The sequence below is a fragment of the Dermacentor andersoni genome, chromosome 3 (genome assembly GCF_023375885.2).
Source record: "Dermacentor andersoni chromosome 3, qqDerAnde1_hic_scaffold, whole genome shotgun sequence".
NCBI lineage: Eukaryota > Metazoa > Arthropoda > Arachnida > Ixodida > Ixodidae > Dermacentor > Dermacentor andersoni.
The window spans coordinates 130,513,752-130,531,084 of NC_092816.1; the positions used below are offsets into that span (position 1 = coordinate 130,513,752).

At 44.3% G+C, this 17,333-nt stretch overlaps 1 protein-coding gene across 1 annotated transcript in view; it reads left to right on the forward strand.

The window, feature by feature from the left end:
• The first annotated feature begins 6,616 nt into the window (after nucleotides 1–6,616).
• The window catches only part of LOC126525277 (uncharacterized), a 32,366-nt gene continuing 21,649 nt past the window's right edge, over nucleotides 6,617–17,333 (forward strand). The window contains exon 1 of the mRNA XM_050173303.3: nucleotides 6,617–6,851. The gene's annotated coding sequence lies outside the window, so the exon portion shown is untranslated. The remainder of the gene's footprint in view (nucleotides 6,852–17,333) is intronic.

The following is a 17,333-nucleotide window of genomic DNA, read 5'->3' on the forward strand; positions in this document are numbered from 1 at the left end:
TGTTATTGTCGTAGGATGCTCGACGCCCGAAGTCACAGACCGATATGAAAATTTTTAAGCCGGATCTGCCGTTTTCTTTTTTACAGGATCTAGTATGGCGTTGCGTCACGAGACTAACGTAGTGCAGGCACACCAGACCTTGCTGCATACATAAAGAATTACGTGAACTTTATTGTAATCTGAGTGATTTCGAGCTTCATCAGTTATTCAGTATTATTGTGTTGTATTGTAATATTTCTATCACGTTTATGAAATTTATGAAATATGAGAATTTGGGGGACTCACCGAGGAAAAAGATAGTTTTTATTCTTCTGCAGTGATCCCTGCAAATTTTCTGCATCGGCGTACCTAATGCAGTCGAGTTTACGTAGCCTGTGCGAAGATAAAATTAAAAATTTTGAAAACTCGCTAACATTGATACTTTTCACAATACAGTGTTTATACACTATATACGATTCAGTTCTATTCAGCTTATTTACTTCGTGTAGCTGTGCTCAAGCATTGGCAACAAAAAAACGAAACAATACGCTTGAAGGAACTTCATGCCTCTACGTACAAGGCACACAATAGAAGCCTAGAAGCATATTACATACATGGGATAAAAGGCTAAAGTACATATTTCTGTATGCACAGCTTTTTTAGAACTTCATGCCTCCATGTACAAGGCACACAATAGAAGCCTACAAGCATATTACATACATGGGATAAAAGGCTAAAGTACATATTTCTGTAGCACAGCTTTTTTTAGAACATTACAAAAAAGTTGGTCTTTATAACAAAATTTACAAGGCACAAGCTTGTGCTTTCTAATTTGACACCACTGTCATTGATGATATGTCAAAGAGCATAGAAAAGCATTTAGTTTGAAGTAAGCATTTGAAAACGTTTTTCTGTCTCTAGCCAAACTATAACAATGGCAGTAAACGTTCTCCTAAGCGTCGAAAAAAACAGTTACTGCAATAATTTATATTTAATGTCTCGCATGCTCCGGGTTTCGAGTAGTATTCCAATACTTCGCAATGTGTTTAACAAGTGAAGCAAGCTATACCGTAACATCTGCTGTCCGTATTCAGTTTGGCAAAAATGAATGGTCCAGAAGTCTTGGTTGCAAAGCGAATAGCAAGCAATAATAGCAGGCTCTGAGATCAGCAAAACTGATACCACCTTCTTCATTATGATAGACAAACCTTTTTATATTTCGCAGCGAAGTTCTAATCAGAAAGTTAGTACGCTGGTATGACATTAAGACGACGAAACAATTTTCAGTATCCGCGGTAACATAGGCCATAACATTATCTTGTAACATAACTATTCTATCGTCATTCTTTGGTGGTGAATTTTCGCACATCAAAAAGCGGTTATTTGTGCTACATAAAAATAGTGTGTTATAGAAAATGAGTGTTCTCAATACGGACAGAATGTTCCAAAATATTCAGGCAACGCCTACACACTTAGTCATGCTTGCTAGTATAGAGAATTTAAAAATAAATCACCTGTGACAGCTCATAGCACAATTTTAGTTCTTGAGCTGGAATACTCGAATAGGCGGGCAGTACTTACTCGAGAACTTGGAGTGCATAAACAGCTATTCATAATAAATGAAGTAATTAACTGTTTAAATGATTACTTTACGGTGCATATTATAATTGATGAATTATAGCCGGTGAGTTCGCATGGCTTATCTACTTGGTACAAACTCTCAATATGACACAAGTTTGGAGATGTTCATTCCCAAAGAGGGCGTCTATATACGTTGGCGATCTAGTTACTTTTGCGGCGCACTGCATAAAACGACGTTTGGTTGTAAAGTAAGTGGAACAACATTGCATTGCTACTGCAAGTTGCGATATATGTGAAAATATCCTCAACTGACTCTGTTTTTCGTTTCTTATCAATCACTGTATTTAACTGATTCCAAATCTTCCCTGTATTTCCACCACAAGAAAAGAATAGCTATTGGCAAAAAGCAGTCTGTGCGTTTTTCAGCTCATTCGGTAGTTTATTTCGATAGACGTCAAAGGCTGTCCAAAGGTTATGCTCCTTTTTTTTTCAAATTTTGCTTGCAATCTGTCTCGCGCATTCAATCTGTCTGACGCTACCCCCTTTGTGTACGGTTTTCGGGAGTTTTTCATGCTTGCGTTTTTTTATATACAATATAGCGTCTGTATAGATGAACAAATTTACTTTTAAATTATTCTTTGGCTATGTTAGCGTACCTTCCATGCAAACTTCTTTCCACGAGGTATCGTGTGTTTCTAAATTAAGTGCCCATAGTGCCTGTTCGGTTACATCCTGATATACTAAGGCCTTTCTAATTCGATTTGTCCGCACATTGCTCCTAGTGGGTAAAGCTATTGGCACGTCACCCCTCTACAGGAGAAGCCGGTACCATACTCTTTATTCATAAAGGTTCAATGTTATTTATGAAAAGGCCAAGTAGCATAGCACTTAATGCTGTGAACCTTGTTTCTGTTACTATGGTATTGAAGCACCCATATGAATGAAAAATGTTCTGAAAGTCGTGCTTTGTTGCAGTTTCCGCAAGCACATTATTGTTCAGACCTCCACCAACAATAATGCCTAGTTTATTGGTGTTTGCATATGCTAGAAATTCTTCCATGAATGCAAAGAAGATAAATTGATGACCATCAGGTGGGCAGGAGATCGCAGCCAAAAAGACACTTTCAGCTTCAACGTTGAGCCTTTCGAAATGGGGTGTTATGCGACAGAATTAAGACAAAATATCGCAAGGAATAACCTCATCAATGAGTAATTCGACTCCACCTCTACGCTGTTTCTGTCTGCTTAAGTAAAATGTTCTCTTTTCAGGCAAGGGTAATATGTTATCATCGTCCCGATACCACGTCACAGAAAGCCCAACAGTATTGAACTGCTTGTCAATGTCAGGGAAAAAAACATTTAATTTCGGAAATTATTCTACAAGCAGACTAGGCCTTTAAGTGAGCACAACTTAGCGCTTTAATGCTGCTGTCATTAGAAGAAAACAACTATTGTTTAGTTAAGCGTCCTTGATGCATATTAGGAAATCAACTGTCAACAGCAAACATAACATTAAAGGGTCAGAGCGCGAAGGTTGGTCTCACTGTAAATGTGCACCACCGGATACCATTCGTTTGCGGATCACACGGCATTTCGAATATCAAGCACATCTCTAACCACAGCCCTCTCAGCATTGTTCGGACAAAGTGAGAAGCCTCCTCAAACGAGTCGTCAAGTTCTCGCAAATAAAACACCTTGTCCGTGCAACTTCGCAAAGACCGCCTTTTGGTTAACCACGCGTCTCGTAATTCCTGGCGAACGAATCGTAGAAATATCCCGCGCGGCTTTCTAGACTTGCAGGGAAATCTATGGAGAGGTACAAGGTCGCTCATAGTCAAAGGTGCGACAGCCAGTTTTGTGGCGAGTTTGTTCAGACATTAAAGCAGGTTTTCATCCGCCACTTCTGACAGGCCATGAATTTCCAGGTTTAAGCCCCTGCTACGCCATTTGAGTGCATCAACGTCAGCTTGCACTTGCGCTACTTCGTAAGGATTACTCATCTTTTCTGTCTTCTCAGCTAAGCTCCTGACGTTTATTATTTCTTTTTCGTGGCCATTCAAGCTGGACTTATATTGCGTCAAACTGGTTGGACAGCATCTGAACTGACTGCTCAATGTTGTTCACCTTCGTCGGCCCCTCAAGAAGTAACGTGAGACTTTGTCGAGCTCAGTCTAGTAAGTATGTCCAACTCAGACTGCTGGCTCGGGGCTGGCGCGCTCTTTCCTACCGCGGGCTAACGCGAGGGACACTTCCGTGCCCATGTTTGTGGGCCACGCTTATTGCTAAATGTTGTTCGGTCACCCCACTACAAGAAGCAACATGAAACGAAAACTCGTATTCAGATGAAGTCAAAAACAAAAAAAAGCAGCATTCTGTATCGGTACTACATGATCACATAATAGCACTAGTCACAGACGCTGACGGCTGCAGCCAATGTGTATTCGCAATTATATGAAATGGAAAGTTATCACCAACCTGGGAAATAAAGAGTGCGAAGTCGTGGACTTCTTGTTCTTATATACTGAGTCGATTGTTTTGCGGTCTCAACTATGACTGACGCACTTCGCCTCATCAAGACAGTGATATTATTTTATTTTTCATTTACCGTCTACATGCGTCACATCGGGGACTTACCCTAGTATTGATAACATCACACGACCTGCATTTTTTTTCTTTTATTTTCCTTTTTTCTTAGACCCACCTCCTGCTAAAGGCTTTCTTCTCTTTCGTCCCATTCCTTGCAGAGTAGCATGTAGGCGAAAATACGCTGGCTAAACACATTACATTTTCAATAAAGAGCTCTCTCTTTCTCTCTCTTTTCTCTAATTGAATATAATGAGAGCTGCTCACTGTGGCATCGTTCTTATGGGCTTCCATATAGAGAATACCAGAATATGCTATCAGGATATGCTATCTGGGACGCACAGGCACTGAAGCGTTAGAGATTGGATTTTAAACGAACAGGGAAATGTTCACGTGGCTGGGCTACTGCTCCAGCAACTTTCCTTTAACGTTACGGTATAATGAATTACCGACGTGGAAATGAACTGGATGCGAATTGCGAGGCGACAAGGCTGTTAACCAAGTAAAATTAAATCACTACTTCAATTCTGATATAAACAAATGACGCCTTCGGGACGTGGTTTCACGCCTTCAGCTTGAATGCGTTCTCACTGCGAAATATAGCAAACGTTCGGCCCCGACATGTTGGACATTCTTAGGGTAAAAGGAAGATTTGCAATTTCCTCAGCTTTCTCCAGGCTAACGGGCTTCTTACTATTGATATGGCTTTATTTATCTTCATTATATTCATTTATTTATTTATTTATTTATTCATTTATTTATTTATTTATTTATTCATTTATTTATTTATTTATTTACTTTTAAACCACACCATTCGGCACTCATATCATAGTACCGAAATGCAGTGGGAAGTTGAAGCTCGAGGAAAACACGGTGTCATGATATGTGTGCGAAAGCTGTTGTAAGGAGAGGTTCCGGCGAACCATGACTGCGGCAACGAATGCAAAATTACCGGAAGCGGTCACATGATTACGAAGATATAATAGTAGCGTTGCTAACTGGGCGTGTTGATGATCGCCTCAAAGAGCAAACGTCGCCTGTTGTAGGCTCATCGTTATATAGCGTTGATAAACGAACGGTTGGTGGAGCGCTCAAGTAACCTGAGCCCGCATCCATAAAATGCTCCTGCGCTATAACTGCTCGTAAGATCGAGTTCCAGCCAATCCTGATACTGGGCATATTTGGCGAAGGAAGCCGGCCAATGACAAAAGAGTGTTTAAGAACGAAATGCATTATGAATTCCTCTTCTGGAGAATAAAACGGTGAATAGTTAGACGCAATGCAAGGATCGTTGCTGTTAGACAGTATGTCACGACTACGTAGAAATCACACGAATGAGAAAGTATTTGACGGATTTGATTATAAACGAACAATTCATGAACCTTGGCGAAGATCTGCGGCAGAACACTATTATAATGCATGAAAAAGAAGTGGAATTCCCAGGTGAAACTCGCGTGGGTGAGAAGACTGAAAATAACGAGAACATTTTGTTTTACTATGAGTGGCGCTGCAGCATTGGAATTTTTTGGCTTATTTCTTTGCTGTTGTGGTTTGACATGCAAAGAAAACTCTTTTACCTTTGCAGAAGCAGCCAGAAGTTTCGAAGTAAGGTGTTGCAGTTATGGACAAGACTGCACTGTCCTTTCTTCGTTCGTCTATGAAGCGCTGCATTTTCTGTCCTAATCAGAGTGTTTGCTAACGTAACACTTCGGTAATTAGACCCCATAATAAAGCAGACTGTCCAGCACGGGTACGTGCGATGATCCCTTTAGAATCCTGCACTTCGTTCCAGCCGCTTCCGAAGCGGGCGCGTGTTAAGTACGGTGAGATACGTCCTTAAATTTAGGGATGTTTCCACGGCTCAATTAGATTGTGTAAGAAGATTCCAGGGCGCAGCGCTTTAAGCATCAACGTACTGTTGCACCAATGCAACCTTACGCCCACCGACTTGTTAGTGGTGCGGCCGCCACCTGTTGAACGCAACGCGAGCTGTTCGCGTGAACAGCCGAGTGGCGCACAAGCAGCTTCATTCCCGTTTCGCGAGCCGCGACAACGGGTCTCCGTTCTCACGGGCCCCGCTGTGCACAGGAAGGAGGGTGCCTTCGGCAGATCGAGCGTCCGGTATGAAACACGTAGTGTCATTACTATGCGGGAGTGGTCGGGGGTTTGCGGTTTGGGCCGGGTTGTTCAGAGATCGCAGTGCGCGTGTTTTTTCGGCTTGTTCGTATGTTCCCCGCCGGATAGCGACCGCCAGGCGGCGAGGAGGAGAAAGCATCGCCGTCGGTTATGCAGCCGGCGCCGGGGCGAAAAAGGCAAGCTGGAGGGGGGTGGGCCAATAACCCCCGTCTTTCGCCCCCCACCGCCGAAAAAATAAAGCGGCGAGGCAGGCCGGGGGCGGGGGGGCACGGAAGTTTCAAGGGTGGGGTGGGGTGGAGGGGGGCCACGACGGCGGCGGCTGGAGGGGTTTGGCCGACCTGTTCTTCCACTCCGTGGTGGTGGTTCAGCGGCGAGAAAGCCGCGCAAGAGACTGGCAACAGAGCGTCTCCGCGGCTCCATATTCCCGAGAGCAGGGCCCCCGAGAGAGCAGTGCCCCGAGCAAGCCCCCGTTGCCGCCGCTGGAAGCGCCCGGAGCAGGAGCCGTTCAGGAGGGAGCACCGCACCGGCGTTTCCGGCACCGAAGGTCGCAGTCGCTGCAGCCAAGCTAAACGGTGAGAAGGGACTTCGTCGCGCTCGCGCTCCCGCTGGACTTAGTTCAGTGGCGCGGACCTGTCGGTTCACGTCTAGTCCCTCGTAGCAGCGAAGACCTCTTCTTAATGGCTTCGTATTTGGGCAGAGCCAATCGGAAGAGCGCCGGAAACATAGCCAACATTGACATCTCGAGGCCGGTATAGCTTATGTTAGTTGAATCTTCTGACTTGTACCGTCAAAAAGAAAACTCAGTGTCCTTGCACTCTCTGAAGAAGGATGGCCACCGAAGCTGTGTATGTGTGCCCCTTAATAGCGAACTGCACCTCCAAAGCGTGTCGGCCTGGCATTGCACTACCGTCGGAATCGGCCCACGTATGGGGAGGGCTTAACGCCTTCTTTACCACCATCGTGGATCACTCGGTATTGCCCTACCTTCGGGATTGGCCCACGTATTGGAGAGTGCTTAACACATGCTTGACGTCCGCCGCGGGTTAGCCCGGCATCGCACTATCTTGGGGATCGGTCCACGTATGAAAAATTGTTGGTCTACGCACGCACGCGATACACCTGATCCTAGTCATATGTAGGTTTGCTGTAAAAATTCTGCGTCATCATATTCTTTTTTGAAAACTTACTAAAGCTCTCAAGTTCCACTCAGCAAGAAATGAAATTTTCCATTCAAGAACACGGATAACACTGCCTAGATGGAGACGTCGTCACATTCCCAGTGCCACTACAGCAGGCTAATTATTTCTTTAATTTTTATGACTGTTTCTAGCTTTAGCGTCTTTTTGGCAATATTTGCCAATCATTTATTTTCTATCGATTACAGCATCTGGCACGACAAGACGTTATTATTACCTAAAGAGGGCTGCTATACAAGCGATCGTATATACTAAAGTCAGCCTTTATATACTCGTATGATCTCTCTGTTCTTATATCTTTCAAATTACCTAGGGAAAGTGCATAATGTTCTAGCAGTTCAGATGACATGGAGTTCTGCAAAGGGCTGTGTGATCCTTCAGGATAATGGTGTTTCCACATCAACATCAAAACATCAGCTAAATTTAGTAACTACGACTTCCTTGCGGGAGATCTTTGTCCGTGCTAAGGGATGTCGCCTTTCAGCGATCGTCGTACGCCGAAGGCATATCCGTGTAACATAAGGTTGAAAGTTTTTTTTATTCGCAATAAAATGAAAAGTTCAAAGGTGACGTTGTCATTGCCCACAAATATAATCCAAAAATAATTCTGTATTCAGATATAATGCACTGCAATTTGTTGATTAAAAGCTTACCTCGCGGTCATTCCGGCTTTAATGCCTAACAGCATGTAAAAGATCTATGACCTGTGTTTCAATATGGGTCACGCCCAAGGCAATGTCAGGAAAGGACAAAGGACGGAGTCATCATGCTGTTTCACAACAAGTGCTGAGTGTGGATGAAGGGAGCAACTAATTCCATTCACGTGTATCCAACATGTATCCAATCAGACCAGTGCCGATGAAGAATAAAGTTATTCTGCTGTCCCTAGTGTAATACGTACCTACCGGGCTACACGTATCCCATCCCTATTTGTTTCGCCCGCATTGAATGCCCCACAAACACTGAAGTTCTCAGAAATAAAAGGGTGCTTAGGTGAGGCATACTGTTCAAAGCAGCACGGAAACGAGATTAAGATTAAGGGAGCACAGAAAATGGGCGCTCACTTCCAATTCAAGTTTATTGGACAGGGTCCAAAGTGCAGCCATATAAAAACGACGTCAAGGCAAAAAACAAACAAACTTATAAACAATTAATGCACGACTCACTGGGCAATTCAGCGCATGCAGGAAGTGGGGGGGGGGGGGGCGGTTGCAAGTTGCAATAGTATCTCATCGTACCGAAAAACCTGGCTAACCAAAATTTTGAAGAAGTTTAGGCAGTACGGAGACGGAGTGGCCTTGGCTGGCTGTAGTCGCGGCTCCCCGCACTTGAAGGTCGGGTCGCAGTCCCCGCGAGCTGTAGGTAAGCTATTTCCTTTAGAACATGTCTCCGCCCTTTCTGTGGCAGTGGACAGTGGGCCTGAGGCCACGAGCAAATACGAAAACTTACGAAGTAGCGAGTGCTTGTTCGTGAGATATCCGCTTTTGTTTTGTGTATATGATGGGGTAGAAGCACATACGGCGAAATGAGATAGAAAAGGCAGGTAGGTCAACTGGAAAAGACGCTGTTGGTTAGCTATCCTACACAGGGCGAGGGGAAAGGGGAAAGGAAAGAAAGAAAGGCGGAATAATTAGCGCAGGTACGAAGCAAACGTGCGAAAAAGAGAAAATGTCTGACAATTTGCTCTTGCCTCTTCGTGCCACGTCGCCCATTGCCAGAGGAACTATCACATGCGGCTTTTCCTCGGGACAGCCAGAGTTAACGAGACATCAGCAAAATGCAGTGTGCAAGAAGGCAGAGGTACGCTTGAAGTATCATATACAGTAGGAAAAAATATAACTGCGCTGGCTGAATCCCACATACACACGAAAAAGACTGAGAAAACCAGCTTTGCTAAGCAAGCTGAGGAAACCAAGGAAGGGCGCAGCAGCAGAATACGCAGAAGGGTTGGATTACGCGTTAGTGTTAAGTGAACGAGCGATCCCAGCATCATTAGAGACCATCAGTAAATGAAACAAGAACCCTGCACTAAAAAACTATGAATATATTTTTTTCTTGCTCTAATTAATGCAAGGGAAAATTGCATTAGCACCTGAAGAAGCAACAAGGTGCCCATCCATCACTGGAATCCTTAGTCAACAGGTTTCTTGGCAACGCCACACCCCCTAGTGCGCCCATCGGGCACCCTAACACAGAAATAATAGTCAGCGGTAGAGTGATAGTAAGCAGAAATTTTCTGTACACCGCCTTGTGAATGCCAGTGTTATAATAGAAGTACCGTTAAACTTAAATTCATAACAACGCACACGTAAACGAAAGGGGGTCACCTTCGAACTTTCTTTTGTTACCAAGTAGACTGAAATGACACAGGCAGTATGATAATTAAAAAATAAAAGAAAACATGTATCGCCATTACAAAGCCTTTCTAAATATTAATGTAACAGAAAAGGGAAGTGCAGAATCTAGGAAAAGTGAGATGAAATTGCAGTAATGGTTCTGTACACTGGTTCAACACTTCTAATACTGAAGATTTTAAAGCTTTTTTGCAGAGTCGAAATACATAAATGTTTGTTAGTGTCTCAGAAAGATTGTGCAGGCATAAGCTAAATGGTACACAATGAAAACATAACTCACCATGGTATTTCGTTGTGGGACTTGGAGCTCCGGCTAGCAAATGACTAGGCTTCGATGGGTGACCTTATTTTATATTCGAGCTTAAAGTAGTTTAACATATGCTATGTCACGACTACCATCGTCGCCATTGAATTATGCACACACTGAAAACATTTTTTGAACGCGTATTCCACAAAATATTTCAAGATTTTTCTGAATGGGTTAGGGCTGCTCAGCAGCGTGTTGGAAGGGGGAGAAAATGTTGCTCATTAGTAAGTAGGCTCTACGTTTCTCGCGCTTGTCAACTTTGCCGATTCGCTTGTCTTCGGTGGTTAGCGAAGTGAAAATTATCTCCTCCGGCTTGACTTCCGTCAATTGTACTCTTGCGTACCTGCACAGCGGGTGCTGGGCCGTGCTCACTGAAGTGTTGCAGGAAATAGGACCTCTTCTTGCTCACCAATCTGTCTCTCTCTGTCTCTCTCTCTCTTTTCCTTCAGAGCTGAAATGCATGAATGTTGAATCACACGTTCGTGAGGGTCTGGTACTATCAAACGCACTATTTGAGAGGAACCGAATATCAAAGCAGCTTCACGTATGCGCACTAATAAGTAGTTGTGACAATGTACCCTTTGACAAGTTTCTACACACTAGAATGCACAGGTTGTGGAAAACAAGCATGCAGGACTGAAATTTGGGACATAAGATTTATTCAGCAACTCATTTTATTCAAATGATCGTCGAACTGAAAGACTTAAAGAAGGGAAAATCAGACATCCACCCATTCGTAGCGATTGCTACAACGTAAACCCATACAGGTTCTTCGAAAGAAAAGCCTCAAAGTTGAAGAAAAATTCGTCCTGGTCCGAGACTCGAATCCGGGACCAGCGCCTGTCCGCGGCAGCCGCTCTACCATATGAGCTAACTAGGCGGCTAGCAGATGGCAGGGCGAAGTCGAATTTGTCGACAACACGAAGCAAACGCAACAGATTGACGTAATAGTTCTGCGGAAACCCGCAAGGTGGAGAGAAGTAATTAGAGAAGGGAAAATCAGACATCCACCCGTTCGTAGCAATTGCTACAAAGGAAACCATACGGGTTTCTCGAAAGAAAAGCCTCAAAGTAGAAGGAAAATTCGTGCTGGTCCGGGACTCGAACCCGGCACCACCGCCTTTCCGCTCCACCACTGTACCATCTGAGCTAACCAGGCGGCTAGCAGATAACCTTTCGTTGTAGCAAATTTGTAGCCAAATTTCCGAGGCACAACCTCAAAGTTATTAAAATTTAGCTCATGTTGACTGTCGCAGCCAGAGAACAGTAACCGCGCAGTTTCGTATGAGCCTCTTCCACGATGACTGAGTGCGCCAGTTTCCCCTCAATTAGAAGATGTGCGAGCGAGCCGTTTATTTCGCTTTGAATAATGCACCCGTCTGGCTTGTATGGTTTAGAAACTCGGCAACCCATATTTCGATGACGGCTTATTTTATAATCATCCCCTCGACTTTTCCTGCATTTCTTGTCGGTGACGTGGTGCCTTCTATGCACAAAATTACCCTACGTGCTTTGGGTTTGAGGAGATTCCCCGTGCCATTTTACTCGTGCTTGCAAAAGGCTTCCTCAGATTGAAATGCGGTGTTCAGAAAATCTACGGCCATAGCTGCGAGAGAGTAGAGGGACATGAGCTCGCGTCAGTTGATTCTTAAAAAAAAAACAAAAACTATTGGCTGCGTAATAACGCATGCCAAATAAATACGTGGCTGCGAATTACCGACGACCACCACCATTAGATGTGTAGTTATGGGCTTTCGTCACTGGTTGTGTGTTAGACAGTACGGTGGCGCGACTAGCACAACTGAATGCGGACTAACATTTTGATAGCGCGCGCAGGCACCTGAAAGATGCCCTTGATAAAGACAGTTTAGTAAGCATTACCAGCTAATAAAAGACATGCATTCATATTGCACCACTTTTGCACCACTGGTTGATGTCTCTGCAAATTCGACATAAGCCCAGTCAATTCTTTCAGTAAAAGATGTCTTATTAAATTTAGAGGCACTGCCTTCTTAAACTTCCAGTAGTTGAGGTGAAAAGGCAAATTTAGCTGAGCCATCCAATTGAGGCATTTGTGCGTTTCCTTTTAAAAATGACACAATTCTCGCAATATTTCACCACTTTAGATTAAGCTTCTCTGCTTTGTTCAAACTAGGTTGTCCAATGCCAATACTAAGCTCTATCACGTGAAGTTTTCTAGGCGACTCATGGAATCACATCTGAAGGAAGAACATCGATGTTTCAGTGGATATCATACTATAGCTTCGTGGAAGAAACGAGGTAGCTGCTTCGCTTCAACATCGGGAGACTATTCCTTGGCTTCCGTAAGCATACCTTCAGCAAATTTGACGATGCCTAACTTCCTTGTATGCTGTCACCTACAACCCTCACACCTGGATGAACGTACCACTGCAGGACTATACCAAGAACAATCTGTAGTGTTGCTTTTACTGGCCACGAAATGTCTCTTTTGCTTGAGTTACGCATCTGGTGCTTCAATATACCACATCGCCTTCATCAGCAAGGACGTGCGTACACGGCCTGCGTACACTAACAGTGAAACGCCTGAACATTTGTTTTCATAATGAACAACATTCAACACTTGCCGCTTTATCCTGATGAGCAAGTTCCAGTAGGTTTATCTTTATGCAACTGCGTGTTATGGCTTATGGTTTTTGAAAGGCACAAATTCACGTTGATACGAGGCTCACGAAGCAGTAGTACAAGAATTTCTCTGAGCTGCGCGACTAGGCTCCACAGTGTAGGGCTCATAGTCTGTGTGAAATTTATACGTGTTTAAATCAATAAGAGCTGTTGTAATAAAAGAGGAGACATTGATGATGATGGTGATCATGATGAAGATTATGACGACGCCCTTCTAAAAATAGTTTGCATCAGTTAATTATTACAGAATATCTCTTCTTGGACAAAAATCATATTACGGCAGGTGGAACTTCGACAACTGGCACAGTTGTTTGCTGGTTGAAAAAATAATCTAATTTACAGGCGGGCACGGCCACACAGTGCGCCTCACTGACGCAGTGACCCCGGAAGGCAGCCGAAACAATCAAGGCCCTCCGGTGGCCAGGAGAGAACAACGGCGTGTGAAGCGGTGAACCAACCTCCCGACGGCTTTATTGTTTCCAAAGCCTGAGCGAGCAAAATGCCCGGCCGGTTTTGCGCTCGACCTCTAATAACAATGTGCCGCCAAGGCTCATCGCTTTTCGGAGCGTGAAGTATCGATATCGTTGAACTTTAACCTCTGAGTTGTGTTCTTGATCAGGGTGTCTGATTTCGGCCACGTGATTTATGGCGAAGTGCTTTCTGTGGCCACGCCAGCAACAGCTCCCCTATTTGTTCCGAAATGAAGCGAAACGGAATGGCCGTCGATACAAAGAAAAAAAAAAGAAAGGAAGAACGTACAATTATTCCAATATCATACGACCACACGTAACCGATGAGGCCGGTTTACAGAGAAGCATAGAGCTGCATTATTATTCCTCACGCTGATTCGGCGCTGCAGGGTGAGAGATCAAGGATTGCGCCATAACCACCTTCTTTCACCCGACCTGGAAAGCAGAAGTTGAGGCTCGTAGTCGCACTCTGTCTGTGGACGCTGTACTGTGATCGCGACTACGGTGCGAACCACTTCCGCGTTTCTATTGCGAAAATTAGTGGCTGCTTGTAAAGTCATCAGATATCTCTTGCCGAAGGATAAATGCTCTTGACCTTCAACTGAATGTCGATCAATTTACCTTGCTCATAAAAGTACACCTGTTGTCTCAAGCGTCACGGCCGCACCTCGCATGGCCTGAGCTGTGTGCCTGCGGCGTCTGCTAAGCATCGTATAATATGCCGACCATTCGGCAGCTTCTTGAGTACGAAGAACACGTGAGCACTCGGGCTACATTATTGTAGCGTCAGTAGTAGTGCCACACACTATCCAGCAGCTGCTGGCGCCCGAAATGTCACGACTCCTCATCATTTAACAGTGGTTTTTGAACGATTTGCTGCGCTCACCGGCCAATCCTTTATCACGCTTGACCCGTGTTGATACAAAAGAGCACACACGCCCGAAAAAATGCACTCGCCATACGGGTCGCTTTCCAGAGGGTTCATTTTGACTTTACTGCTTCACACTTGGACGTATGTTCCGTTCCCGACGAGATGAGACAGATAGAGAAACTTCTCTAAGTTAGTTTCAATGTCGAGACAACTTCATGCCACACTTTGCGGGTTTCCGTTAAGAGCATCAATGCCGTATGTCTCAGGTGCGATGCTTGCCATTTGTTTAAATGAAACTCTAACTTTTTTGATCGAAAGAACAGCACTTCCCGCTGTCAAATTTGCATTCAAATTCAATTTATATAATAACAGAAACGCAGCTCGTGTAGCAGGGCTTACCATGCATGTTGCCCAGCATACGGTGGCACCTTTTCACTACTGGTTTACGGAAAAGTGGCGACACAGAAGTAAATCAGAGAGCATAAGCTCCGTGCTGTCTCAGAATCGTTTGAGTGGTTAGGCACCTACGTAACAACCCCGAAAGAAGAAGCAGTATTTCGTGCTCTGTCAAAGAAATAATTCAATGTCTAACGATTTCTTTTTGTGGACCTTTCTTGTAAGTGACCAAGATTTCTTTCTTTTTTTCTCAGCAAAAAACGGCATCAGTATGGGGTATTAAAAAGGGGAGTGAAGAGCGACAGACTTTAAAGAAATATAAGCTCTTCTTGTTCGCATTAGTGTGCCACGTGGTTTGTTGTTTAGACTGCACTACGTGCGGGATTGGCCCACATTTTTAGACTTCTTTATCTCCGGTATCGGTCCATATTTTTGTTGAGTAAAGCAACACTTCCGATAACAGTTTTGCGCGCGTACTGTTTGACTGAGCACAAATCGCTTTCGTTTCGTCCTTGTTGCGCTAATTACGAATTATTGCTGCTCCCTACAAACCTTTACGCTAACTTTGTACGTCTTCAATTTGTCCCAAGCTTCACTTTGATGCTCTTTTCGATGTCCTACGTGCATCACAAGGCCTCAAATCGCCTAACGTGACGAGCCATCAGTGGCCAGATACCCAGACCCTACGAACGAAAGTCGATATGAAGTCTCCAAAGGAGACCTTGCCTTCAAAAATGTCCGCGTTACAGCATACTAACATTTCAATGCTCTCAGACATTTAATTAAAAGATCTGAATGTCGAGATACAGTGCTCAAATGGGCAACTCACTCAGAGACAAGCACGATCTAAAGGACACGACCTGTGAGGGGTCGCTCGTTTTGGCGAGTAATCCCTCGCAACTGACGGAACGTGATACTCATTCATTTTGATTTTGCTGTCTACGTAGACCTTCGTATGTCGACACCACCGGCGACGATCCAAAGGCGGAAAATTCTTCTCTCGTGTCGACGTCTCAGACGGGAGCACCTTGGCAGAGAAGAAATTGAATGCGTCAGTACCGGATTTCTCGAATCCTGTTGGGGCGCTTTTCGAGCGAATACCATTCTCGAATTGACGCGTACTGCAGATGCGCCAGCCTTTCCAACATGTCCAAATCTGGCGAAGCGAAAAACAAAGCTTCACGTTTCCTTCACTCCTCCTCCATTTGTAACATATTTCCTTTATGCGGCTTTACTGTAACCAAGATCGATCCAAATAGGTCGCAAAGCTTCGGGCGAAAAGCGGTTCAGAAGAACTTGTCACCGACATTACCAAGGATGGTTATGAGAGCAGCGATTGAAGCGCGACTATGTGAGGAGGAAACAAACATTGAGACAGAAAAATACTTTTTTAAAAGTTAGAACGTGATACACTTTGATTCATTCAAAGAAAATAAAATTCCTAATAAATTTTATGTACACGTGGCGAGAAAAGAAAATATAAATCTGTTAAATTTTATCCTTATTAATGAAGTCCTTGTTTTCAGCCCCTATCATTTGCAATGCCATACAGATCTTGAAGTGCGCAGAAAGGCGCGCTCGAAAAATTCGCCTGTTACAATACGCCCCATCACACATTGGGTTGTTTTGCCTGTGGTCGTTTGTCTGAATGTGATGGCGCGGGTAGCTACATCGTTTCTTAACCTGTTCAGTCAAAAGTAGTGAGGTTCGACCTCCAGTTAATTGTTTATTTAGCTGTTTTCGTGCGGCGGCGCTGGCAGACGGCCCATGGTCGTTCTGGCGGACGTGCTGGTCCGACCATGGGACCAGCACACTACACCCAACGCTTTCGTCGGCCATTAAAGAAAGTTTGTTCTGCGCAGGGGTGCAATTTCGACACCCGTGCGGCTGGCCTTCTGGATCGCTTTCCGCGATGAAAACTAGAAACGCCCAGCAAGTTCAACTGCGGGGCATCTGAATATACAGCTCTAATGGCAGGCAACCAAAAACGAATTTCGCGCATTTGAGAACAAAATGGCGTCAATTTTGTTTTTAACGGATATGGCGTCACATCAGTTTTTTTTCAGCCGGAAGTGTTCCCTCTTCCGACAGATGGCGCTTAGCCCCATGAACTGCCGCTCCACCACCATGTTTTGAGCGTATGGGTGTCTATGTAAGCTTCGCTACCAGGTATATGTACCTTGCTGGAACCTCCGATGTCAAACATAACCAGCTCGCTTAATGTCACACAATAGCCAATGGTCAGACAGCGCTGTTGGCCAATCTGTGGAGCAGCGTTCACAAAAAAGTGGTGCACTGAATCTACAGCGGTCTTTGAGAGAGCTTGTGGGGCGTAAGATTTAAGGAAGGGTTTCACATGGCTTAGTTATTTATGTCCTATTTTTTCAATTTACAATACTTCAAAGACTTCGTAGAATAGACTTTACAATAAGGGGGTGAGAATGTAAGGCGAGTGCAATAATAATCAATGGCAATGTTGAAGCGTGCACGAATTTTGTGCTGGTTGACGTGCTAAGGGAGATAATTCCAGTTCATGACCGTTTTTGCTAAAAAGAAGTAATAGTGCCACTGTTCCACATGAAAATATGGCATGACACTTATATGGTAATATTAGGGTAAAATGTGGTTTGAGGCAAGCTGAACTAATTATTTACGTTGCGTTTGTGCTTTGTCGGCGTGTATACAATTTGGAAGTTAATCATAATTTCACGGCGAAGCATTTTGTAGAGTCTTTACTGGCACGAATGACTCATGATGTTGGCAGTGTTGATGATCAATACCAGCAGCACAGGTTCA